Source organism: Cyphomyrmex costatus, unplaced genomic scaffold (assembly GCF_001594065.2).
Source record: "Cyphomyrmex costatus isolate MS0001 unplaced genomic scaffold, Ccosl1.0 scaffold275, whole genome shotgun sequence".
Taxonomy (NCBI): domain Eukaryota; kingdom Metazoa; phylum Arthropoda; class Insecta; order Hymenoptera; family Formicidae; genus Cyphomyrmex; species Cyphomyrmex costatus.
In genome coordinates, this window is record NW_017276855.1 from 130,033 (window position 1) to 157,098 (window position 27,066).

At 29.8% G+C, this 27,066-nt stretch overlaps 1 pseudogene; it reads left to right on the top strand.

Annotated features, from left to right (window-relative positions):
- The first annotated feature begins 8,963 nt into the window (after window positions 1–8,963).
- Window positions 8,964–17,177, top strand: LOC108774809 (octopamine receptor beta-3R-like; annotated as a pseudogene).
- Window positions 17,178–27,066: the final 9,889 nt, after the last annotated feature.

A 27,066-nucleotide genomic window follows, 5' to 3' on the forward strand; every position in this document is an offset into this window, starting at 1 on the left:
CATCAATTTGATTTTCTTCGAGTCTCATGAGCGATCATAATAAGATTCTTTTTCCTCGCGTAATTTCGTTTGTCGAGATCCCTATGTGGTATTCTTATAATAAGAGCTATGGGAGCTGGGAACGCGAGATTATACTCAGTGTAGCACGTAAAGAAGCGTTTTGGTTCTTTTTAACGATTCTGTATTGCTTGGTTTTTCCGCACACCTGGAGAAGAGCTTATTTCTTCTCTCTGGAGAGTGTAACTCCCACTTCAAACGATAGTTTAACAAAAGCTATTCGGTTCAAAAGAAAAAGAAAACGAAATGTTCTGTAATGACATTTAAACTGTTATATGTCACGATAAATATATTATCACGCGTAATCTGGTTATTTCTAATTCCTAAATATTAACAGTTTATAATATCACACACAATCAATAATTTCTAAATGCTATTTATTTTATATTATTTCGTATTGCGCATTATTTCTCAATATTATTCTCCATTATATGTATTATCATTTATTTATTTTCAAATATACGCTATGTATTTTTTATTACACATTATTTGCTACCAAAGTATTCATATTATTATTAACTAAAGATTATCCATACTATTATAAATACATAAATATTAAATAATTACAGTTGATCATTTGATTATATATCTGGTGACATTCAAATGTTGCGCAATGCGGGAAAACGTCGAACAATCTACAGTCTCCATATATTAACAATATTTATGTTGAGAGCCAAGTTTATCGCTTTCTAAAGTATAGTTCGTCGATATTTTTCCATTAAAAATATTTTCTCATGAGTAATCTCTCTTGCGACCAAAGATGTGCGCACGTTATGAAAAGAAAACGCCGAGGTGTTTTCTTCGTGACGATGAAAATGCTTTTTACGAAGAAACGTGCTGCGTTTTTATATCCAACGTGAAACGTGGTACATAAGAAGGATAATCCCCCAATCAATTTAGAGTTAACTTTTCTTTAGTAAAAATGTAATTGCAGCTTCTTTATAGTGGACATTAAGTATTTCAAATCTCAAATTAAGATATTGTTTTAGATAAAACTGAATTCTGATTTTTGTATAAAGTAAAATTTTAATTCAAGGTTTATGAAAATATGTTTCATCGATAAATAATTTCTATTTCAATCTCTGTCATCAAGAAATAACGCGCTGCAAGTGTGAATATTTTTATACTAACTAAATAACGTTTCGTAATGTTGAAATAGCGACACAATATTGTAATATAGAAATAACATTAAAGCGTCGTCAATTTTTAAAAATAAATTTTAAATATTCAATAATTTTTAAAAACTCAATATTATTCCTAATTTTTGCCAGCTATGTAAATCAAAAATGAAAAATTCTTTAAACGAAAAACGTTAATTTTTTTAAAAATAATTAGACGGTTGAATAACAACAACGCGTGATTCATTTTTCTACTTCAAGAACTTTCAAAATTTGGTCATTTAGGTAATTGTGCGATAAAAGAATTATTTAATTTCTTCCACGCGGCAAATTGTCTTCTTTGTTTTTAGCGTAACTATCGTAGTAATTAAATGTGAAAAATCCGAGCAAAATAGCAACAAAACGATTACAGTGTATTAATTAATAAATAATCTTAAATAAAATTAAAAATTCTTTATTTTTCAAGAAAATAATTTGAAATAATTTCGTAAAGAGAAAAATACTTAATTAATTTATATGCAATTTTACGATAAAAATTTTAAAAGAAATTATTGCATGAAGGAGTCTCAAGCTAATTATGAAAATTACATTCCAACGACACAATCTCTTTTTGAAAGAATGACAGAAGATCTCGATGAAGAAAACATCTATTTTAATTTTATGTATTTTGATCATGCAATGCACATAAAGACTAAATAAAATTGGTAGTTAAAAAGCCAAATCGTAAAAGTATGTACATATTAAAATATTTTAGTTCAGACCGAAATTATAATTCCTATAAAATATTCCCCTTTTCATCATTCAATCAAATACAACGACGCACTTTTCAGATTAATTTATATAATACATATAAATCACATATCTATTTTATTTAGTTTTATTATATAATTTCTTAATATTCATTAATATTCCTTTACTATTGAATAATAATGTCAATATTATATTAATATTTCCTATAATTTCAATATAATAGAAAATAAAGGATTTTATTTTATATTGAATCGACTTTAAATCATTATCAATTATACTTTGATTTACGGCATATTGTACTGATGCCAAGAAGAAGATGCATTACCACACTCGGAAGGTGCAGTTAATTGCCGGTAATTATCTAACTAATGCCCCATGAAAAGCGGTGCTTGCACCGCCACTCGTTTCGACCTACTTTTATACAATGTTGCACGTATATTGAAACCTACCACTTGCGTAATATTTTCAAACTATTATATCATTTTTTATACAACAATAAAATATTGTTTAACTATTACAATTTGCAATATTATCTCAGAAAACTCATAGTAGACTCTACAATAATTTTGTGACGTAATTATAATTCTTTGTCGTTATTTTAGTTTCATTTTATTTCAGTTGTGCATAATAATAGTCCGATTAACTACTGTAATAATTATCTAATTGTAACATGTGTTAGCATACTGTCCAACATTAAGCAAATTATGTTGTAAATAATAAACGAATACCTCGGCAAGGTACTTAAGTTTCCATCGTATTTACAGTACGGATTATTACATGTTATCATCCGAGTTTTAAACATGTAGTATTCCATTATTACGGAGTACCGCACAGTATCTTTTTTTTCTCTTTTTATTTTCATCATATAATTTTACTCACGCTCTTTTGTCGGTGCAAAAAGTGTCTGGCTGTACGCCAGTAAGCCAGTGCGACGATTACACTGCTGCTGCGTTTTAGCACGAGTTTTATATAGCATTCACGCTGGGAAAGGAGAGGTAGATATATGTGCAGACGTATGTAAAATTTGCGAACTTTGTTTGCGCTTTTTCCATACGCAACAGCAGATGACAAGTTGACTATCTCATGCAAAAGTATATATGATTTAGAAAAGTAAAAAAAGATCTTATCCAATATAATTATAGATGTTTAGTTGTGTATCACTTATTATCTAATTAATTCAATTAACATCGATTTTAAAATGGACTTTTGAAAAACAAATATCTGTATGTGGCATTTTAATCTGTAGCAATTAAATCATTTCAGAAGTTCCACACACACACACACACACACATGCGCGAATAATAAATCCAACAAAAACTACTTTAAAGAAACAATCAATAAGGCTTCTTGTCATTTTTGAATAACGTTCGCACTGCAATTCTATCTATTGTGAATATAATTTAGAACGATCAAATCTTTTTTTATGTAAAATATGACTCATTTAGATTCTTTATTTATATTCTCTCTCGACTTTTTCGTGAATATATTTTCCTCAAAGTCTTTTCATATTTTATTCTCAGAAATATTATTTCATTTTATTTATATTTACTGAACATAGTGCTATAGAAAAACAAAGCAAAAAAATGCAAAATACCAGATTTAATATATACCAGATAATATTTTCATATATTTCTGTACTATACTTCTTTTAATATTCAATCTTATAACCGCTACTTTGGTTTTGTGGTTTCTTCTTCCTACTAGGAATATATGTGGAAACGAATTTCGACGTATATTCCTATTTATTAACTCCATTCGCAATTTTAATAACCATCCTGGTCGAGTTGATTGAATGAAGCGATCGTAGTTGTTGTTCGTAAAAACAAGATTGTTGACAAATCCAAGCGGGAAAAATTCAACCAATATTTGTCGTTCTAGCATATTGCATTGGTGTGTGTTCAAATTGCGATTGTATTAATATTTTGAATGCATGCCCGGTCAACAAATTTATTTGTTATATCGACTGTGACAATGTTTTTTTACAATAACCACAAAATATTTACATTATAGCAGATATTTTTGTGACAATTCAAAATTCCAATTTACATTCACTGAGTTTTATTTTCTTTAAAGTTTCTTTCTCTCTTTATTTATTTTATATTCTTTAAAATATATTTTTTTTTAATATTGAAGTGTACGTTTCTGTTTTGTGAAGTAGTTTTCTATCCCAAGTATGCGTACATTTTTTTAAACTCTCTTGAAGTACTTTTTTACAAGATCTTGTAATACGATCGAGAGGAATCGTCGATAAGCGCACGAATTTGTGATTCGAGGAGAAAACTCTTCCTCAGCGAAGGTGCTGATTCTTCACTCACGAGATTGGATTTCACGTAAACACGCGAGCATTCGATTACAATTTGTAACCGACGACTCACATATAAACATTCGAAAGAGAGATCTACGCTATTTATTTTCGTATTTGTGTAATAATTAATGTATAACTGGTCTATTTAATATTTTAAAACGATCATAATTCTGATAAAGATCTTTATTAATAACATGAAGAGGAGGAGAATATCAACAGAAAAAGAAAAATTAAACTGTAAAATTAAAAAATTGTTTTAATGTAACTGATTCTAATATTACTGTACATACATTTCTCTCTTTCTACTTGTTAACCACTACATTCAATAAAGTTATTATTATTATCATTATTATTATAAAATATAATAATGTTTACACATGCAATTTATTAAAATTATAGCTTTTATATAGATAATAAATTTTAATATAAAGAATTTTATAAAGAAATAGCTACAATATAATTGTTTTTAAATTTTAAAGAAAGTCAAACTCAATTTTAAATATTATACATAATAATTTTCCTAAAAAATTTTATATATTTGAAAAATAATTTTAGAAATCAGAAGATACTTAAAAATATTTTTTAAATATTATTTTTGACACATTTAAAATTATATCATTTTTATTATAATTTTTTAAATGTAATAGTCCCAAGAATCTAAAAGTAGATATTAAAAATTAAGCGGTTTTAATACTTAAATAATTTTTATTGTGTGTACACCACAATTTTATACTCCGAATATTATAATAAAGAATCATAATTCGTTCGGTTACTATAAAGTCAACTTTTATTAACAAAGACGTTAAATAAAGTGCAGTGCACTATCTATTGCATTTATAATACTATTGTAAACAGTATTATTGAGCTCTTTTATTAAATATTAAATATTATTAAAACATTATATTTAAATGGTTTAATACCAGGCCAATTTCTGTATAAGTCTTTTTATAGACGACAATTTTACGTATACTGCGGTAACAGCGATGTAAACTGCTTACGGAAATAATATCCTCTATCTATCCATAACTCCCGCAAAGAATTTGATCTCCTTTTAAGGTTACGTTACGTATGCAAGAATTCACATAGGATATATTACTATGTTAAAGATTTTATACTATATGTTAAAGACAATAGAAAAAATAGATACTTTTTCACAGAGATTCATTAAAAAGATATTAAATGTTTAGATATCATTTATTATATTTTTACTCTATTTCTTTCTTCGCGTATGTATATATAATTATTAAAAACTATTTATAATTCTACTATATATTATCGAAAATTAAAATTTTAGTTATTTTATTATATTTTTATAAAATATTACATAAATATAAGGAAAAAGATACAATTTGTTAAAATTTAGTAGTAATGTAAACAATACACAATAAAGAATATATTTCATCATTTACAACCTATATTATCAAGTTTTGTACATATACATTTATTTTTCAATTCTAAAATTAATCGACAATACAATAGTACAATATGTCGATGGTGTGATTTGTTAATTTTTTTAAATATATAATAGTTTATTATTTTGAATCAAATATAATATAATTTAATTTCATTTTTGAATTATATTTTCGTAATTATTAATACATATTTTTATTTTAATTAGTAGTTTACAAAAGAGCCACATTAATTATGCCTTTTTAAATTATTTCAATTTAATGTTTCAATTTATATTGTATTAACGTGTTATCTACTTGTTTTTTATAAATGTGGAGATATTCCAATTTTCTTTTTTTTTTTTTACAATAAATCATAGCTAAGTTTCACGACGAATTACGTTAAGTGGAAGCTGCTGTCTGATTAAAAATTGTTCTTTACTTTTTTGTCTTGTCTTGTAATTACTTAGGGGTCGGCAAAGTTTCGAATCAAGGGCGATCTAAATTTTATGATACCGACAATTCATTCTTCATTAAAAGAATTCATGACGTACTTATTTAAATTACAAAAGAAAGCGATATCAATATCTGTAGGATTGGGGAAAGGTCTTTTATATATATATAAAATAAATACAGATGTTTAAAAATTATGCAAAACACATTTGAGAATCTCTCTGTATGTATATATCGAAATTCTCAGATTTGCATAAAGGAGGCAAGACAGTGTCGCTGCGCCTGGCTTAGCGCCGAGACACTACCGTGTCTCCAGATCTCGAGAGAATATTTCTTTTGAAATTAAAATTCTTGAAATAAAGGTTTAAAAAATAAGCTGTGATAAATTTTTATATGTATAAAAATATTTTTTTGAATACTTCTTATAAAATTTTTTCAGTAAACATTAAGAACGAAGTTCCAGAAAATTCTGTCAAAAATGCTCTTGAGAATATCTCCAATAAACTCATACTTATTATCACTGGAAAAAGTAATTTATTATTAGATATATGAAAGATTAGCTAAAAATTTCTCGCTAGAATGCGTTCGATTGTTATTCGAGAAATGAGGAAGACTTTCCTTCATTCTAAATATTCCTACCATAAGAACCAGGAAGTCATTAACCTCTTTCCGCTTTTAATATACTGCCACTGTGTCGCCATTCCACTGATGACGATGTAGTAATTAAAGATCGCCCCGAGCGAGCATTTTGAGAATTTGACCGATGTTTCATTATGTCGACTACTGATGTACAGTTGTGTAATTATATCGCATTCGGACGATATACTGCTTTGTAACGTCGAGGAATAAAAGAGGATGAAGTATTCTCACTGCGTTGTTCAGTATTACGCTGGTTTCCTTTTAAGAGCGACATGACATATAATTATGATTCATATAATCCTCGTTATGATTCGCGTGACTGCGTTTCTCGAAAATTTCGAAATTCCTGTGTATGTAAAAAACTTATTATTTTCACGTTTCTACATTATGTTTTTTATATTGTTATTACTGTATACGTCATTTAATGTGAAATGCATTAAGCTAATGCAGAAAAATAGTTTCAACAAGAATAATAATTACAAGTAGCTGAATGTGTAACGTTATTCTTGACAATACATTCATCATGAGGTTTGCACAAATTGATATATTTTCGCTATTTCAGCTAAAAATGGTGAGAGCTTTACTCGCAAATATAAATGCTCTTGAAATTCTTTTATTAGACGTCCTAATATCGATCTATTCTAGTTGTAGCTTTAGCTTATAACAATTTACTAAGAAATATATATCTCTCTCTTTCATATAATTATAGATAACTATACTAGCTAGAGACAATTGCATTATATAGGAGTTCATCCACAAGTAAATCCTCTTAATGGTATCGCCTGTAACATATATATCCACTAAACATACAGACAGTTGAAAGTTCTGAGAGGCCTTGACGTAATAATATCCATCATCTATCTCGTGCAAGTATGAGTAACAAGTATTTTAACAAGCGTATCGTGCATTCAAGTTCAAAATGAAAGATTAGGTGCTTATCTTTAATTATTGATGACATCTCACCTAAAATTTTCACGAAATTCATCCTCGTGATAAAATATATTATGTAATTAATGTGTAAAAGGTGTTAAAGTTAATTGAACAAATTAATACCCTAAATTTCATTCTTTCAAAGACGAGTAATTTGGTTACGTGCGATTAATGAGAATCCTTTGATCTGCCGATCAGAGCAAGTTGATTAAAATTATTTATTCCTTTTGATAAACTTTATATCAGTCCATCGAAAAGTAGATCGGATGAATCGCATTTGATGTGTCTCGTATACATGACAGTCTATCGTTTTACAGAGGTACTTTGTGTCATCAAAAAACCCGATATATTAACAAAAATGGTGCTAAATCGAACGATGAAGCGTATTAACTAATATCATGTGTAGTAATCAAAATGAAGTTTTAATCCTTATCATCATCGATCGACAATTATTCCTACAATTGATAGAATTCGGGCCTGAATTAATAAACGCAATCATGGATATACAAAAATTGATAGTGAACTGTGTGAAATTATCACGAGATAATTTAATACAATTTAGCCTAAATTATGCAAGAAATGATGAAAAGTTCGCAGGAATATTCAAAAGGCTTGATTTGAAAATTGAGCAGAATGAAAATTTCATCCTAGAAGAAAATGTCCACAATAATCATATATATATGTGTAAACTCTGTGTATAAAGAAATACGTGTAAGATATGTATAAAAAAGATCTTCGAAGATTACATTTAAGAAAATAAGATAAAATAAGAACAAAGAATAAATCAAAAGAAAAAGATTAAGATATGTATAAAAATATGTATATATTTGAGTCATTTTTGCATACAGAACAGTAACATACATAATGGTGCTACGCAATATTATTTTCGCTAACGGAAGATTATGGCATCACAATTGTGTATTCTCTCGCTATTGTATAAATGAAGTAGATCTTGGACCAGTGATAGAAGTACGGAAATCATGCTGCGTGAGAAATATAATTTTCTCAAGAAATTTCAAAGAATACAGAAATATTTTTTCAATTTTCAATACGTAAAATATCAATCAATGATACCTATGATTAATTCAAAACTTAAAAACGTTTCGAGAAATCCTGAAATGTAATATCAGATATTAATCACAATATTATATAATCGTATTAAAATATGAATGTGTATTGTGATGATAATTTCTAAGGAAAGATAATCAATCTATTTGTAATGAGATAAAACGATAATTTATTCAACGATCGTGGACTTTCAAACACCATAAAGTCCAAAATGAGCGAGGAGAGCTTCATTCAAGAAAAATCGTTTCCTGCGACATAAACAGTGAGCCAACATTCACCGTCATCATGATGAACGTAATGGCGGCGATGTCGACGGACCTACCTCAAATGGATTCCACGTCTTCGTCAGTCTTCAACAATACCATTACCGCTTTCAGCACAACAGCAACGACAACAACGGCCACAAATGTAACGTCATCAGTAGAAAATCCGACGGTGGAAAATCTTCCGGAGAACGTGAATGTGATAGTGGTGGCGATCAAGGGTATTATTATGGGCACCATCATCACTACGGCAGTTTTGGGCAACATGCTAGTGATTGCCAGCGTGCGAAGGCATCGTAGATTACGAGTAGTCACTAATTGTTACGTCGTCAGTTTGGCAGCGGCAGATCTCCTGGTGGCAATGTGCGCCATGACCTTCAATGCCTCGGTGGAACTCTCGGGTGGAAAATGGCTCTTCGGGACGGTTATGTGCGACCTGTGGAATTCGCTGGACGTGTACTTCAGCACCGCCAGCATCCTCCATCTTTGTTGTATCAGTGTGGATAGATACTATGCTATAGTGAGCCCGCTTGAGTACACAGTGATAATGAAGCAGAGCACTGTAGGATGTATGCTGGGCAGCGCTTGGGTCCTGCCGGCGCTGATAAGCTTTATTCCAATTTTCATGGGATGGTACACGACAAAAGAACATCTAGAGTACATGGTGAAGCACCCAGAGGTACGGAGAAGCTTTTTTCTTTAAATAGCTTTAAAAAGTGTTTGATGTATGATTTATGAATATGGAAATTGTCGGTAACTTTTTAACAATATAAGCTATCTCAATGTATAAAAGATAGAATATTTTAAAATTAGAAAACAAATTTGAAAAATGAAAGACTTCCGACTTCAATGATAATAAACGATTTTTTTTTTAACTGTTTGTGCAATTTTTTCTTAATTCATACATTTTATTACATTAATTTATCAGCTATTAAAAGAGATTTATTTTTATAGGCTGTATATTATTATAATATAATACATAGCCTATAAAATATTAGATATATTGATAATTAAAATAATTTGCGGCATTCTTTGGTGTTTCAGAGTTGCGAGTTCCGAGTGAATTTACCATACGCGCTCATCAGTTCCTGTGTATCCTTTTGGATCCCAGGTCTGGTGATGATTATCATGTACTGTAGAATCTACAAAGAAGCTATTCGACAACGAAAAGCGCTCAGCCGGACGTCCAGTAATATCGTTCTAAATAGCGTGCATCATCATCGCTCATCTACGCGGCACCATCATCATCAACAAATGTTGCTGCAGGCTGCTGCCGATACTGGTGAGCTAGCCCTTCACACAGCTCACTTCGCAGTGCCCACGGAGCTCCACGCCATTAACGGTGAGTGGAACTCCGTCTATATGTGTGTATTCGATTTTAACATATTCGTAAAAAAAAATAGCAAAATCCGAGATAAAAATTCAAGACTTCTTATCGAATTAATAAATAATATGTATACTTAAACACCTAATACCGTAACATACTTTAAACAAGCTTTTTAATAATTTCAGAAAAAATTTTATTAGAAAGATCACATAATACACAACAATAACGTTGCGTTAATAATGTTGGAAAAAATATTTAATACGTATAACATGATTCACAATCTCAGAATAGAAAATACGTAATATAGAGAAAATTAGGATTTCAGAGACTTTTAGATTCCTATCTATGTGTAAAAGAGTGATGATCTTAGATTGCTGTTTATGTGTAAAAGTTATGTATGACTGCTGTATCTAGTTACGTATTCAAATTCAAGTTCAAGGTGTGAATATCTTGTCAGCACAAAATTTTCGAGCTCGTATTATGCAACGAAATAATAAGAATTAGCAAGCAACAGTTACATTGGTGTCGAAAGTTTAATGCACAATCAAGACTTGAAACGCATATTCTCGCATCGTGTCCCTGGTAGCATGGTCGTATATTTCGATAGAAATGGTAAATGCTCGCTCGCGTGAAATCCTCTTATCTCCTTAAGCCATTATACGAACGTGAATGTCCCCTTCACTTCCCTGTACAGAATGGCGAGCAGAATCCACTATTCCTACTGCAGTATCCATAGCGTATTTTGCGCGATTACGCAATGAAATGCGTTCTATCATCCTATACATATAGAGTATAGAGCCTTTCCTAATAATATCTTTCGCGATCCATTTTGGCTGCGACATCAATTTAGTTCCACATTCTCGACCGATAGAGTGGTTTGATAACAAAATATTTTTGTGTACAATTATTTAGAGAAGTAATATATCGTTGTGTAAGGATAATTTCAAATATTTATAAAATGTTTTTAATTTAATGGTTTTAAATAAAGCAATGTGTGTATTCTTCAATAGAATCTATAATGAGATGATTTTAATAATTTTTTACTTGTAATCTTTTGCAAAGAAAATCAGAGAACTTTCCAAAAAAACTTACATCAATTTCCCCTTAACAAAAAATTTCGGAAAGCTAATTAAAAATTTAAATATAGCAATATCTTTTGAGATTTTTAGGAACGCGTTTAGTCATTTGGCAATTCAACAACGTGTCGTTTGATGATAAACGTGCGAGATTTACAAATTGATATAAAATCTTTAACACGGTTCATCATATATGATGAAAGCGATTTGCAATTATCTATGATTGGCAATCGAAAACGATAGTGAGCATTATTCATGCGGGAAAATAGGAATTTGTGGTCCATTAATAAAATCACGTTTTAGCTATTCTCATCATCGATGAGTGTCATAACAGTTCGCATAAGTGAATTCGAGCCATCACTAAACCTTAATTCTTAAGAAATTCAAATTTATAAGAATAAGATAAAAATAAATTTTCTTCACATTCTTTATTAAAAAGTAACCCTATAAAAAACATATTTTTTAAAGAATCTTTATTTTTTTAATTCACAAAATGAGAGATTTTTAATTATTAAATTTTAAATTAACAATTGTAAGCATTGATTTAATTCAATTCCTTTTAAATTAATAATTAAAATTTATTTCTTCAAAATCAATAAAACTCTTATTAGTTAAAGTAAAAATTTGGATTATGAAAAAGTAAAATAAATTAGTAATAAATAATGTACTTGTTAATCACGTACAATTTTAATAATCTTAATGATTTGATATCTACTTCAATCAAAATTGAGAGAGATTTAAAATAAAAGTTTTAAATATCCTTATTTAAATGTATTACAAAATAACACGTAATATTCCCTGGTTAATGAAAGCTGAGCGTAATTTCGATAATTCGAATAATTCTGACATGCATGTATACTTGTTCTTCAACAAGATTGCATTCTGCGAATATGTAATACGCTTACATACGCATATACGTAGTTTGGAAAATAACGCTGAAGTCAAATTGTTGGCTGCCAACATTAACATATGTACCGTGTCAAGTATTTTCATGCCAGTCCGAGATTTCCTATCAAAATAATATTCTAAATTATGCGCGATGATGGAAGTACTTGAATTTCAGATTCATGCGTACCTTGCAGGATTCTACCACGTCATATTAACTCCGTACTGAATTCGTTCTCATCGATTTCGATTACAGAATTTGATTACATTTCTTCCGTTTTCACTTTTATCGTTTATTAAACAGTTAAAAATATTATTATTTTATTATATCCTAATATTTATTTATACTAATATTAAAAAATTTTATAGATATACTTCTCTATATATACAATAATTATTTAAGGAAAATTTAAGTTAGTAATTATAACTACAAAACAGTATTTAATATTGAACAGTATTAAGTGATTTTTTTTGTATTTTAGAACAATTCGAATTGTTTAAAGAGATAAAGCTATTTGCTATTATTATTCACTTAAAATTGCTTTGCCAAGTACAGTCATTGCACCGATCGGTATGGATGTTATCAGGTACTCTTCATTTTAAATTGTTAAAGTGTCGGTTAAGCATTAAATCATGCGGCTATGAAATATCGATGAAAGTTTGCACGATAATATTGGCGCCTGCGAATTTTGTTACCACAGTTACATATTCCTGCAGAAATTGTTGCTGAATTGCAACCGCAACGATTTAATAGAAAACAAGACGGAATTAAATATAGTTATTACATTTTTTTTAGTTTGCAAATTTATTTAATAAGATGAATCTTTTATTATTTAAATTTTAAAATATTACTTACAAATTTTTAAGTATTTTTAAATAACTTCATTTTTATATGTTCCAACAATTTTTGTTTGGAAAAGCTTTCATTTATTTAGAAAAATATTCATATTCTAATGGATATTAATAATATAGACAGATAAATAAAGATACACAGAGAGAAAGGAGAAGATAAAAAGACAAGCACACGAGGTTGTCTTATTGGATTGGACTTCTGCGAAAGGAGTTGGAATACATATGGAATACACGAGAGAGTAATCAACAGATTTGCATATGGCTCCAACCCGTTTCATCGAGCGTTTTCATTAGCGTGGTTTTATCTGTCGACTCGGACAGTCTGAAAATTCAATTAAATCCCATCAAGTTAGCAGTGCATCCGTGCCAGCAGTACCTTTCCCTTTTCCCTCACGATGAGGATAAAAATTTCGTCGAGCTATTTTTGTTGAGAAAAAATAATTGATTAATCCCCAAAAATGCTATTTTATGAGTTGTTAATCAAAAAACGTGTCATGATGAAAATTTAAAACGTAATTAATTCGTAAAGCAAAAAGTAATCTGTAAAAATATAATTAAAGTATATTTATTATTTACAGATGTACTAAAAAAGCGATTTTGTATTGCATATACAATATTTTATTTTCACGGTTTCGTATGATATCTTATTGTTCTATTATTTAATTTATTTTAGTTTTCTTTATTTTCGTAATGTTTATGTTATATAATTTTGCATAATATATTATCCAATATAATTTACATTATTAATTGTATGGCCATCTATTTCACATTTAGATTTTACATTGTCTTAATTTTGTAACACTTAATATAAGTGTTTTATAATAACATGAATACTACTATAATAATATAAAGAGACTGATGATAATTATATTTAGAATAAGATGAATAGAGAGAGAGAGAGATTTCAACAAGAGATGGTTAATTTGTTATAATAAGGTGTTGTAACAGAAAATGTGTACACACAATTTAATAGAATAAAAGAATCCTACAATGAATGTATAAAATATAAATATATATAAAATAAATGACACAGAAAAGTCACAGTCTCGTACAAACGAAAATTATAGTAACTTTATTATCATTCATGAATCTGTTTTATAAACTAGAATTGTCAATATAAAACAGTTATTGCATCATACATTGCAATACTGGAAGTATCGAAAGCATCATCTAATGGATCCAAGTAAGATCCACACACGGAAAGCGGAAGGTATCGTAAATATTATCGACAAGAAGAGAGAACCAATATCCCGCCCGGCAATTTCCGAAATCGGAAGCTATTTCCCGGACAGAAACCCGAACTGAAACCACCACTTCCTCTCTCTCTCTCTCTCTCTCTCTCTCTCTCTCTCTCTCTCTCTCTCTCTCTCTCTCTGTCTTTCTCCCTCTCCCTCCTCCTTCCCTCTCTTCTCTCCCCCATACATTTCCAGCGTAACATTGCGCGAACATCATGGAACAAGCTCATTAAATTAGTTTCGGTGAGGTATTAATTAGGTCGCTAATGCGTTATAAGGACGTCAATTGTCACGGTAATTTCCCCATCGATGACGTAACATTTCGAAGTTCGGTAAATCAAACGCAGTAAATTTTACTTTAATTTCACGATTCCGCATTCGTGTTTTGATAAGAAATTCTAGAGAAGCAAAAAAGTATTATTTTTATTGTACAATACTTTATTGTAAAAATCTCAATTGTAAGTAAAAGAAGTTTGTTTTATAAAAGAACTAGCTTTGTTAATTTTCTTTGTTATTACTACTAATTATATTTTATACTTAGAACGCATAAATTAAACATACATATATTTTATTATTTATTTAATATGTATAATAGTTTCCTCGTCAAATAATCTTCAGTCCCATTATTTTTCGTTACCTTTCAGTTATATATAAAAATACAATGGCTTCTCTATTCCTATTATTTAATTTAATTTCATGTGACTGTTTTAGTCTTAAAATTCTTTATCTTTTTGAGAATGTATCAAGATTTATATGACCTCACGTTACGCTTTTTGTGCTGAAAGTTTTGCGTTGGTAATTTAGGACTTAAAACGAGGTGAACCTCACGAAAAGAATGGGCCGGGACGTAACGACGGGAATAAATTAGGGAAGCCGCGTAATAAATGTAAATACGCGTGGTTATGCTAAGCAGACGCGCAAGAGAGAAGGTGAAAACTTAATTTTGCCACGAAGCAGAATTGCACTTTAATTCTGTCGCCGGCACGCGACTTGACCCTCGCCACGCGAAACTTAATTAGATGAACATTATTTCCCGCACACGTACCATGCAGTTGCTTGTCGTTCGGGATAGTTAAATTTAACTCACGAACAAATATCGGAAAAAGCAAAAATTTGTTTCGTTCTTTATTCTAAATATCACTGTCAGTAACTATTATTTCGTAGTTTTCGATTTTTTTAATTTCATTAATTAATTTTTTAAACAGATTATTTATTTCTTATTTTTATTGAATATATAAAATACATCTTTTACTAAAATAATTTCTTTTAAATAACAATTTTTACAAAAGAAAAACAGGATTATTTAATAATCTTCAATAAAAGACTATTTGATGTAGTTGTAAAAAGAACGTAAAATAAATCATTGAACGAACCTCTTCTATGTCCAAATAGACGGTAATTGTGTCAACTGTACGGGACGCAAACGGAGCTTGCAGTGTTTGTGAAGTAGATTAATACACGTCCAATTTCGCTTTTTGATAAGGAATTTGATTTACAATAGCACCCTTGTATTATCTGTAACCAACAATTGCAATCGTAGCAATACATTAGACTTGCTTTCAGATATTGTTTGATGATATACTTTCTCAATATTTACGTTTCGTAAAGTGTCCGATCGAACGAAATCGATACACATTGATTGTAGATAAACAATGAAGAAATCCGTACGAAGTATAATACGTTATTATACCGCTTAGTAAATTTCTTTTTCGTAATATAATATTACACTTTATAAAATATTAACATAGAAAATTAAATAATTTCCGCGAAAATAGTTATTTATAGCGCGAAGTGCATGCAGTAAAGGACCAGTTAGAATCGTAAAAAGGAGGCAATAATGAAATTCTTCGATTCTGCTTTACGTGACATTTTTTAAATTAGTTTTCAAAATTAAATAGAGAACTTAACAATTTAATCGTCGACAAAACTCTCCATAAAGCAAAGACAAACATAATTTCAGTTCTGCGGGAAACATTAGCGCACATAGTTCGTTATATACTTTGCACGGAGCATATCAAATATATACGTATGTGTGTATAAAACACCATACTGTTTCTGTGTGACGTGCCTTTTGGCAAAATAGACTCCACGTAGCGATAAGTTTTGCCTCGAATCACTTTACTGCGTAGTGAATGGAAGTCTGATTAGGTGTCTTCACAAAACTTCCTTCACTTCAAACTTTCAAAAGATGTATATATATATACGTATCGGGAAGAACGTATTGGAAACAAATGCAGCTGATTTAGTGGTTTCCTTTGACATTGAAATTCGTGCAGATGCAAAAGGTACGAGCAAGCAACATTCTATTGTTTGCAAAGCGCCATTCCCACAGTAAATATCCAATATACGCATATTTATAGCTGTTATATTATATTTATGTTCCTACATCGAATGATTTAAGCTTATTACCTATTTAAGCTTATTATTCGTAATATATTTCTCGATTTAAATTTCCACGCATATTACGGACATATAATTTACGATACACGGTAATAATTTCTTTATGGTAATAAAAAGTAGTAATGAAGAGATATATCGGAATACATTTGTGACGCATAGCAATTTGAGATTACACCACACAGACTCGAGAGAAAATTTTCGGTCTGCCTGGGCGTAACTGTGCGCCACCAGCACCCCCCAAACTATACCGTCCCCGGATCGAAGCCCGGAGACCGATGCAAGCCGTGCGAGGTTAAGGGCGCTCGTGCATCAGTGCCAAACAAGCGGTTGCATGCTTGTAAAAAGCGGTAGTTTAGATAGAATCTCTAGAGGAGGCGATGGCGGTAAAAGCGGTAGCAAGGTCCACCGCGTATAAACGACGCGTGCAATGAGTTCCGACAGTCATGACCGAGACCGCGACTATTCTCTACTCTTTTTCCTAGTTTTAGAAAGAGTAGGCTAAGTAAGACTAGGAAGAAATTAAAAACGGTTTTTCATAACGAAGCTTTCGAAAAATATTTCTAAAATACTCTCCTACTTTTTCTCTATTTCCCGATCTCTCTTCGTTTGTCTTTGCTCTCCTTTCTTTCCTTTTTATGAGAAGAAAAGATCAGCGGCTCTTTTGATTATGTTAGTGTTTGTTATATACAGCTAACGGCATTGTCACTATTGAGAAATTAATCAGCATTGGCGAAAATGATGTTATATATAGATTTGACCGGATACAATCTAAATATAGATTGTCTCTCTGGAAGTTGATTGATGAGATATATATTAATAATAGACAGCCGGATGAATTATTTCTCGGACAATATTCGTGATTCCGGTTGTAAGCGATTCGCTAAATTCGCAATTAAAACATTGTCAAAAGTCAAAACGAATCGTATGCTGTGCAATTATAATGTACGAATAATACCTATAAATATAAATAAAATGTAAAATATATGTAAAATATTTAAAATTAAGTGAATAATCATTGAAAATCAAATAATGCAAACAATTTATTAACATTTATCTATTTACAATATATTAATTCTTAATTCAACATTAAATATTCACGAGAATATTTGTATGTGCCTCAATAATAAATTCGCTATTTTATTTTATATTAATTAAATCATTTAAACGTGATCCTAATAATTTTTTTCGTGGAGAAGAAACACAGCTTTCCATGTCGTTCGACGTGACAAACGACATGAAACACGGTCAGTACGGTACTTCCAATTTTCCAGTAGCTAGCTAGAAACTTGGCACGGGACAGATGTCAGAGTACAGAGTTCCCTCCGTATGAGAGTAGTTATCGACGAACGAGCGTGTAGAACAATGCAGAAGTGACATAAAAAAAGAAAAGAAAAGAAGAAATAAAAGAATCAATAAAAAGCAGCCTTCGTACAATAGGATAATTTTAATAAGTTTCTTTTCTTATTAGATGGAAGTTTATCTAAAGGCTAATAATAATATCTCGCGGCAATATATAATACTAATAATAATAAATATTTATAATATAAAAAATATAAACATAATACAAAGATTTTTATAAGAAATAATCATTTTTTAAGTAAAATAGAGATAATGATAGTCGAGATTATAATAAATAAAGGATTGAAGATTAAATGAAATTCGAAATATATATTGTAAAATATACTGCAAAATGTATACAAATATACATTTTTACCCTAGAAATTCGGAAATTTCTTAACTAAAGATTTGAGATGTAATTTGGTTCTATCTCTTGATACTTTCTAATTAAGTCTAAACAACTTTCTCCTTTTCTCCCCTGGTACACGTATTGAATAATAGGTTTTTCCGCAGAGTTGAATAACGAATACCGCGGGGCACTATCAGCGACAATACAGCAACGAAACGCAATATTGAATTCTCATTCCGCAGTCTTTGTCCACTTTCCACGAATAAAGAGGAAACGAATTTGTTTAGCCGCTTTTATTTTATTGTTTAAATAGAACAAAAAAAAAAAGAATGAAGGAGATCGGGAATAAAAGGGAATACAGGAGCAAAAATTTTACATTTTGTAAGAAAGGGATTCGATATAAATACTGTTAAATAACATTATTTGATAATGTTTCTTTATTACTAAATAATTGAATTACTATTCATGTAACTTTTTTAAATAGAAACATGAAGAGTGAAAAATTATTACATTAACTTTTCAAAGATAAAAATTTTCAGTTTTTTACGTATCTGTTCCAGGAAAAAAATTACATGTATATGTAATAATTATCCTGGCTTCAAATTAAAATCCCATTTTAAACTTTATATTAAAGGAAATTACTTTTTCTTAAGAGATGACATTATATATTCCACGCCATAATTATTTGTATTGATAATTAACAAATATATACTTGAACATTTTTCGTTTCTAGCATAAAAATCATAAAAAGAAATATTCTCATTAAACTTATTCCGTATCGTAAAAACTTCGCTTCTATATTCTCACATGAACGTGAGGAAAATTCTTCTCGTCTATTGTTTGTCGACAAATAAACGTGTGATATGTAAGACAAATGATCGAAGGATATTTCTACCGCGGAGCAAGAAATAAAAAAGAGATAGTGTGAGAAAGGAAAACGGAGAATGGGGCGAGTGATGGAGAGGGAATGGAGGGGAGAGAGAAGGCGAAGGGAGGCAGAAGAAGAGAGATGCATTCCGTGCTCACATCCATCGCGTGTCAAGTTCAATAGATCGTCATTGGTCGGTTTGTTTGCCAGCGCGGTCAACCGAGAAGAGAACTTGCAAAAATTGGCTCATGCAACCTTAGCCTTCGACCGCGAATGAGCTTTCGCGGCCATGGTGCATCGCTGTTGTGACGCGCCGAATTTATCGTTATTATCTTCGCGGGACTCACTATTTCCCTTTTCGGGGTATGCATTTCGTGATAACGGTCGTGATTATCGCTATAAATCGCGTAGTCATTTATTTTTACATTACATCCATAGTAAGACTACATGCAATCTTGAGATTCACGATAAATTTACAATTTGATTTCACTGAAGGAAAGTTCTTAAAATTAAATTTTTTTCTAAGTTTATGGAAAACGTGGTTTCTTTATTTTTTATCTCTACAGAGAATTTTTATTTTGTATACAAAAATAATATAAATTAAATATTTTTATATAAGATATAGAACTTCGCATTTCAATACGAAATATTGATCGTATTTTAACTAAACATTTTAATGTTACGAAAGTATTTATTATATTAAGAAATTTAAGAATCGGAAGTTACTTAATTTAATAATTTTCATAGAGATTGTAGAATACATGGAATATAAAATATAAAATTACGAAATAAATAAATTGAAATTAGATAGAACCAAAAATAACATAAAGTATTCAAATTAAAAGGAGAAGAAATTAATCGATAGTGTATAAATAATAATAGAATTTCTGTATCTCTTAAAATATTGGAAGTAAAAAGAGACATATGCCAATTACTTTTTTAGCTATAAAAATTGACCTAGTTTTTTTTCCATTTGAATCGAAGAGTGGAGCTTTGTAGATATTCTCGCGAATGTACTCGAGTAAATTTCGAATGACGAGAATCAAATAGTACAACAGAATGAATCGATTGCACTGATGATGGGTAAACACGAAGGGCGAATTACAATAGTAATTGCGAATGAAATCCCTTTGACGTAACATTCAAAATAGCTTGTATAAGGAATAAAATCATCGTTGACACAAATCATCATGCTAACTAAATTGCTAAACAGCTCATTACACATTAAACAGACATATTAAATTAGATAAATTATTATATTAAATAAATCACGTTAAATGAGCCACAGCGGTAAATAAATCATTAAACTAAATAAATCTCTATGGTAAACGAATACTATTTCTGCTTAATATTTTCCCTAAAGTAAAATCGGTATTTGAAAACGAGAAGTAGATCGAAAAAATTTAAATTATTCAAGGAATTCATTTCTGAGGTATAGAAATCTTGCATAGTTTACATATTAAATGTGGCAGATGAGATCTCTATTTCAGAAATGGATTCCTTGAATAATTTAAATTTGTTTCATATGTATTAAATATAGCAGATGAGACCCTTACTACGCCCTATATATTAAAAGCTGCAGATCTCGAGTGGACATAAATTGCGGGATATATCTACATCAATTAATGCATATGCATTAACGTACGGTTATTTCGCAAAATGTCGGCGTCGTTGACAGTTTCTGCACGTTCTATCGTTCTCTATTGTACGTCGCGTCCCATTGTTCTTCTTTATCGTTCGAAAGCTAATTATAATCGGCCTTTGTTAAGCGCATAATACGGGAATCGCGCGCAGAATTTGCATAGTTGCAACACAAACCAAATTCATTTAAGCGGGCACATGCACGCGCGCAAGCGCACGAACTACGCGCTTGGTTGATCGATCTTCTTTTTCGCGCCAAGTATTTCAATAACGCAAATTTAAATCCCGCGGATAAAATCAAGGGGATTCGAGTGTGCGTGTTTTGTTCCGTTTATTCGTGACGTTTTGAGCCTTTAAATCCACGGCAAATTTAACCGGGATAAACGGTGGAATGAGCGGCAATGTAGTTATCATTGTTTTATTATCATGTGATTCAACGTTGGATATAATTGTTTGTTTACGCTTGTTCGTCATAATTTTCGATTATTTCAGCGCAGTCAATATCATATATATCAATCCGAATTGCTAAATAAACTCGCAGCTATAATTGGCTAATTGAGGAATTTCACAAAGCTTATACGTCAACTGACAGATAGTTAATAATTCAATTAATGAAAATCAATATTTTTTTATATAAACTATGCATTTCGCGGTTTTTCTCTGTGTCCGAATCCATTCTTAGAATGCCAACATTTCGTGAACATGTATCAGCCTACTCCTCGCAGAGGAACCTAATTTTAGAAAGTAATTTCTTCCTAACTTGAATAGTTATGGTTGCAGTGCAAAAATAAAAAATGATTGGAAATAGTAGCGCATAAATCAGAGAATTATTTTGCGTAGTCAGAGTATTTAATTTTGCAATTTTAAACGTCTTAGGGATGAATATGTCTCTTCGCTCCAAGAGAGAAGTGCCTTAAGGTTGCAACGTAAAAATCGAAATTGGTTGGAAATAGTAGCGCATAAATCAAAGAATTATTTTGCGTAGTCAAAGTATTTAATTTTGTTATTTTAAACGTCTTAGAGGTGAATATGTCTCTTCGCTCCAAGAGGGAAGTGCCTTAAAGTTTGCAGCGCAACAATTGAAACTGTGTGCATATGATAGCACATAAATTCTGTGTATTTGTTTTCCCAACTCGATCGTTTTTAACGGGTAGGGGTGGAGACTGACTGACTGCCTTATACTCAGCATAAACAATTTTTTTTTGCTAAACGGAATGAGCGCAAAAGTTTTTTCTTGCGGATTTGGATAGCGCATAAATAACGCGTTATTATATAATCTTTTTATTAAGATTTGGTTAAGTGGGAGGCCAGCTAGGCAGACGTCGAAATATGCATAGTTTATATATAGAAAATATCCGTGACATAAAATAATAAATAGACGTCATAAATTGTATAGACTTATTGCAAATAATCTTAAATCATTCTTATTTTCATTTTCAGTGGATGTTTAATTAATTGTTGCATAATGTATATTTATTAAAACTAATTGTAATACGCAATATTTAATCTGTATTTTTGATCGATTTTATTGGACCACTTACATAGATTTTTATTATTGAAAAACGTATTTATGAGAGTAGCGGACAAACAACCTGAATGACGCTTGATTAATGGTTACAGTTAATTGGTTCATTTGTTCAGAGATATCACTGTCTGCACTGTGTAGAACATCCTGCGCTCTTTGATTTTTACCATTCGCACATCTGATGGTAATTCATTTGTAACAGTTCGTTACATTTGTTTGCAAAACGAAATTTCAATGAAACGCGCGCGCGATTTTCTCTTAGTCTGAAAAGTAATCATTAAAATATCTTTTTGACGGAAGAATTTATGCAAGGTAAATGGAGAATGAGGTAGAAATAAATAAATATATTACAAAATATGAGATAAAATAATTACACAAAAAAAATTACCATATTAAAATAAAATAAACTCTTAGTATACTATAATATTATCATAAAATTTCGAAGTAAAGAATATAAAATAATTATTACTGTTAGAGAATAATAAGAATATACAAATCTAAATTAAGAAATTTTGAAAAAAAACCGTTAAAAATATTACAATATATCCTATATAAAATATCATGATCGTACTTTTATGAAAAAAATGTCGATTGTAATTTTTGTACACTAAAGCAATAATATAAGAAAGTTTTGAAAATGCTTTTGCATTCTGAAGGATAAATTTTGAATCATATAATGCAGGATATTTCAAAGATATCCTAGTAGTAAGATATTTCATTGCGTGCACACAAAGTAGATATCAAGTGGTAAGCACAAAATAGCAAATCGTAATCCATGTCGGAATATGCAAATAGTTCTTCTTTGCTGTTACATTGCGAAGCGCAATCGGTTGGCTGGCTTTTCCTTCGCTTCAATGCGGAAATCCTTTTGAGAAGGAAAAGCTCTTTGTATTTTATAATTTTAATCAGCATTCCTGTATCGAGTAAGTTAACGTTGATCAAAGTTTGTGTCAACCTTCATCATAATTTTGAAAGATCGAATAATCTTATAAAGTGTAGAAATTTACTGTATTATTATATGTACCTATATTATATAAGTCCGGCCTATTTAAGTTTTAAGCTTTAATTTATTTTAAATTTCTTATAATTAAAATTATTTATATATTTAAGTATATTAAATTATTTTATTACATTTATTTTTATTTAAAATTAAATAATAAATTTGTGTATATCAAAATACTTCAAAATTTAATATCAAGAGAAAAAAAGGAAGTAAAAAAAAGAAAGAGAGATACCAAACGAGGAAGGAGAAGAAAAAAATAAAACGACATTGAAATATTTAGCACTATCCAATGGCATACATTGATATCGAACATCGATAGAACGTTCATGGGAATTTAATGATACCGCATCGTTTTTTATGCGTAGGATGAGCTCAAGGATGAATTTTCTGCTCAGCCTGTTACGGCCGATTTAACTTCACGTGCCATACCATTATTCTTTCATGACACGTGCATGAAACATAAGGATTACATGTGTTTACTGACATCCACCATGACGCAAAATATACTTTTTCAGAAAATTAATCATTGTAATTTATTTACAATTTTTCGCCATCGATCAGTGAATGATTTATATACAATAGCATTTATTTTCACATTTTTATACAATAGCAGTTATTAGTTTTGGCATTTAAAGATAATTATCCTACCTCTTATATTATTTTATTATTTGACAATGATTGACATCTGTAAAATATTTAATATAGATTTCTTGATTTTTATAATATATGTATGTCTATAAGAAAATAAATACTAAAATAAATCTTTATAAACAATTAAGAAATTTTAAATTAATCAAAGAATTAAAAGCAAGCATTAGAAATGAAGGAAATAATACAAAAGTAAATAAAAGAGCTCACGAGAATGGGTCTTTGCACTCTAACGCCCTTATTTTCGAGACAAGTAGAGCCAGACGCGAATAATGGCGCTTCCATAATCTTCATAATAATGTTCGTTCCCTTGAGTTAGCAGAAATGGTTTCGTGCAGCGAATGTATATGCTTTCGCTTCTATACTAAAAGCTCTCTGAAAAGGAAAGCTTAGAAAATCCAGAAACGTTGTTCGTCCTTGACTGGATCGAACGAAAAGTTATATTCTCATTCGCAGTCAAAGAATATTGCCCCCACCCTCTCTCTCTCACATACACACATTATATATACAGGGAATCATTAACCGATCAAATCACCTATCAAGAGCAGGTAGAGTAGACCAAACTGAGTCGAAGAAATATAAAAAAGAGAATAATATTTTATATATATATATATATATATATATATAATATATTATATCGAGATATTGTATATGTATTACGTGATAAAATTTATAAGAAGACTATGAATTTTTAACTCAATTAGCTCTCTTTGTTGTTATAATTAAATTATATAATATTTTTATATTTATATCTTTTTATATATGTATATGTATTATATATATATATATAGTATAAAAATACACTATATGATTTAAAAAAAAGAGCAATTCTAATTGAGTTAAAAATTTGTAGTTTTCTTACAAATTCTATCACACAAATCATATAAAGATCATTAAATGTTATCTCTAAGAAAAATACACATAGAGATTACAAATTAAATAGATCTTGAGATTTAGAATCTGCGATCCTTGAAAGAATTTCTGATATACCGAAATAAGACGATGTCCTAGTATCGTAATCTCTGCAGGATTTTCCTTTCCATCTACTACCAATCTCACTTTTTTTTCATACGTCTGAGAATAGGCTTTGTCTTGATGGTATGTGCTCTGTTTTCAAAGAAGATATAAATTGCCAGTCTAGAGATACGATCCTCGAAGCGAATCGGAAAGACCTGGTTTTGCTGTTAACCCAAACTTAAATAGGGCGAAAAAAATACTAAAATGAGACAAGTATTTATGAGGCTTGCTGATTGCAAAAATATGTTGTGTATATGTGGAGGGATTTCCGTTCCCTAGTTTACAAAAATCGAAGAATTTTCGAGGTTTATTGGTGTTTATTGTGTCTAAATCTGAGATTTTTTAATTTCGTATTTTATAAATTAATGTTAATAGCTTTTGACTTGAATTAAATTTTTATATAAAATTTTTTTTTATATGTTTTTGCTAGTTTTGTCAAGATGTATAAGATACTTGATAGAATATGTAAAAAATGTTATAAGAATCATTAATAATTAAAATATTCTTATGTAATTCTTTCAAGAAAAATATCTTTTCTGTCACATAATTCCTTCCAGAAAAAGTACATCTTTTCTTCTTTAATGTTTACTTCGAAGAGAGATGTCTATTTTCCAGCAGTTTTTCTTTGACAAAATTTTTGCAAATTGTATTTCACTGATATTTTGAAATTGTATATACTACATTCCTCTCAGTACATTACACTGAACAAAAAATAGTATTAATATTGCATCGGTAAAGTCTTCTTTCGACGTAATGTAGATCAGAAATATGAGAGTACTCTATTCGGTTCGCGAGAAAAGTGATGAAAACGCAGCCCTTCAGAATATATGAATTTTCACGGAATAGCGGAATATAATTTAAAAGAAGAAAAATAAAAAATTCTCTCTCTTCTATTTTAATACTTGACAAGTTATAGTAGAAGCTTCAAAATATCGAAGAAAATTAAAAAGAATGGAAGAAAAAAGAAAATTAATGTATACATACAGTTATTACAAACAGTTTTACTGAAGTTATTTATTACTCCTTTATTGTGATTTATTGTTATTACATTATATATCCTGTTGTACATTATATTTTATATATAAGAATAACAATTTAGACTAGTTTTATCTTTTTAAATAGCGAACATTTCGAAATAGTATGATCCTGGATAAGTAATCTTGAATCTGGAAACGGGGTCCACGTGTTTCGGCGAGAGGATTATAGCAAATTCATGTACATACATCACGTCACGGGAGACATTATCCCACGGATAAGAACTATTCGGGTCTTGCCCTTTTAAGCAGGAAGGTGCAAAGCTTCAAGGCCAAAGGCTAAAAATAGCTCTAAACGGCATTGCAACAACTTTGCTAGTCAAGACTTGATAGAAAAGTCGATAGGCGCATTATTAATACGTAATCCAAACGTTCACGGTTCTACGGCGACGTGATTGACATCTCTTTTCTATTTTTTTGCATGCTGTTTACTATATTCTGCCTCCTTGCTTACAGCCTTATTATTCGTCGCTAATTAATTCAACTGATTATAATATATACACATATATATATAAATTTATATATACGAGTAATTTTAACCATTAAATATATTTTTAGTATATACCAAAAAAATTATAAAGATATAATTACTTGTGGTATACTTACCGTTACATTTCTTAATGTCAAATGTTTTGATTAGAAAAAAATATTTTTACAATACAATTTTATTTTTTATAAAAGTATAAGCATTTGAGTTGAATATGTCATAACATAATGTTATTCTCGTAGTTATAATGTTAAAATTAATTTAAATTTAAAATTAATACATAATATAAAATAAAGGGTCGTTATAAGTTGAATGAGTTTTTTAATTTAAAAAGAAATAAAAAGGACAGAGAGAAGAAATTTCATAATTTAAAATAAAAAGTTTTGAAAAATATTACATGTATATATACA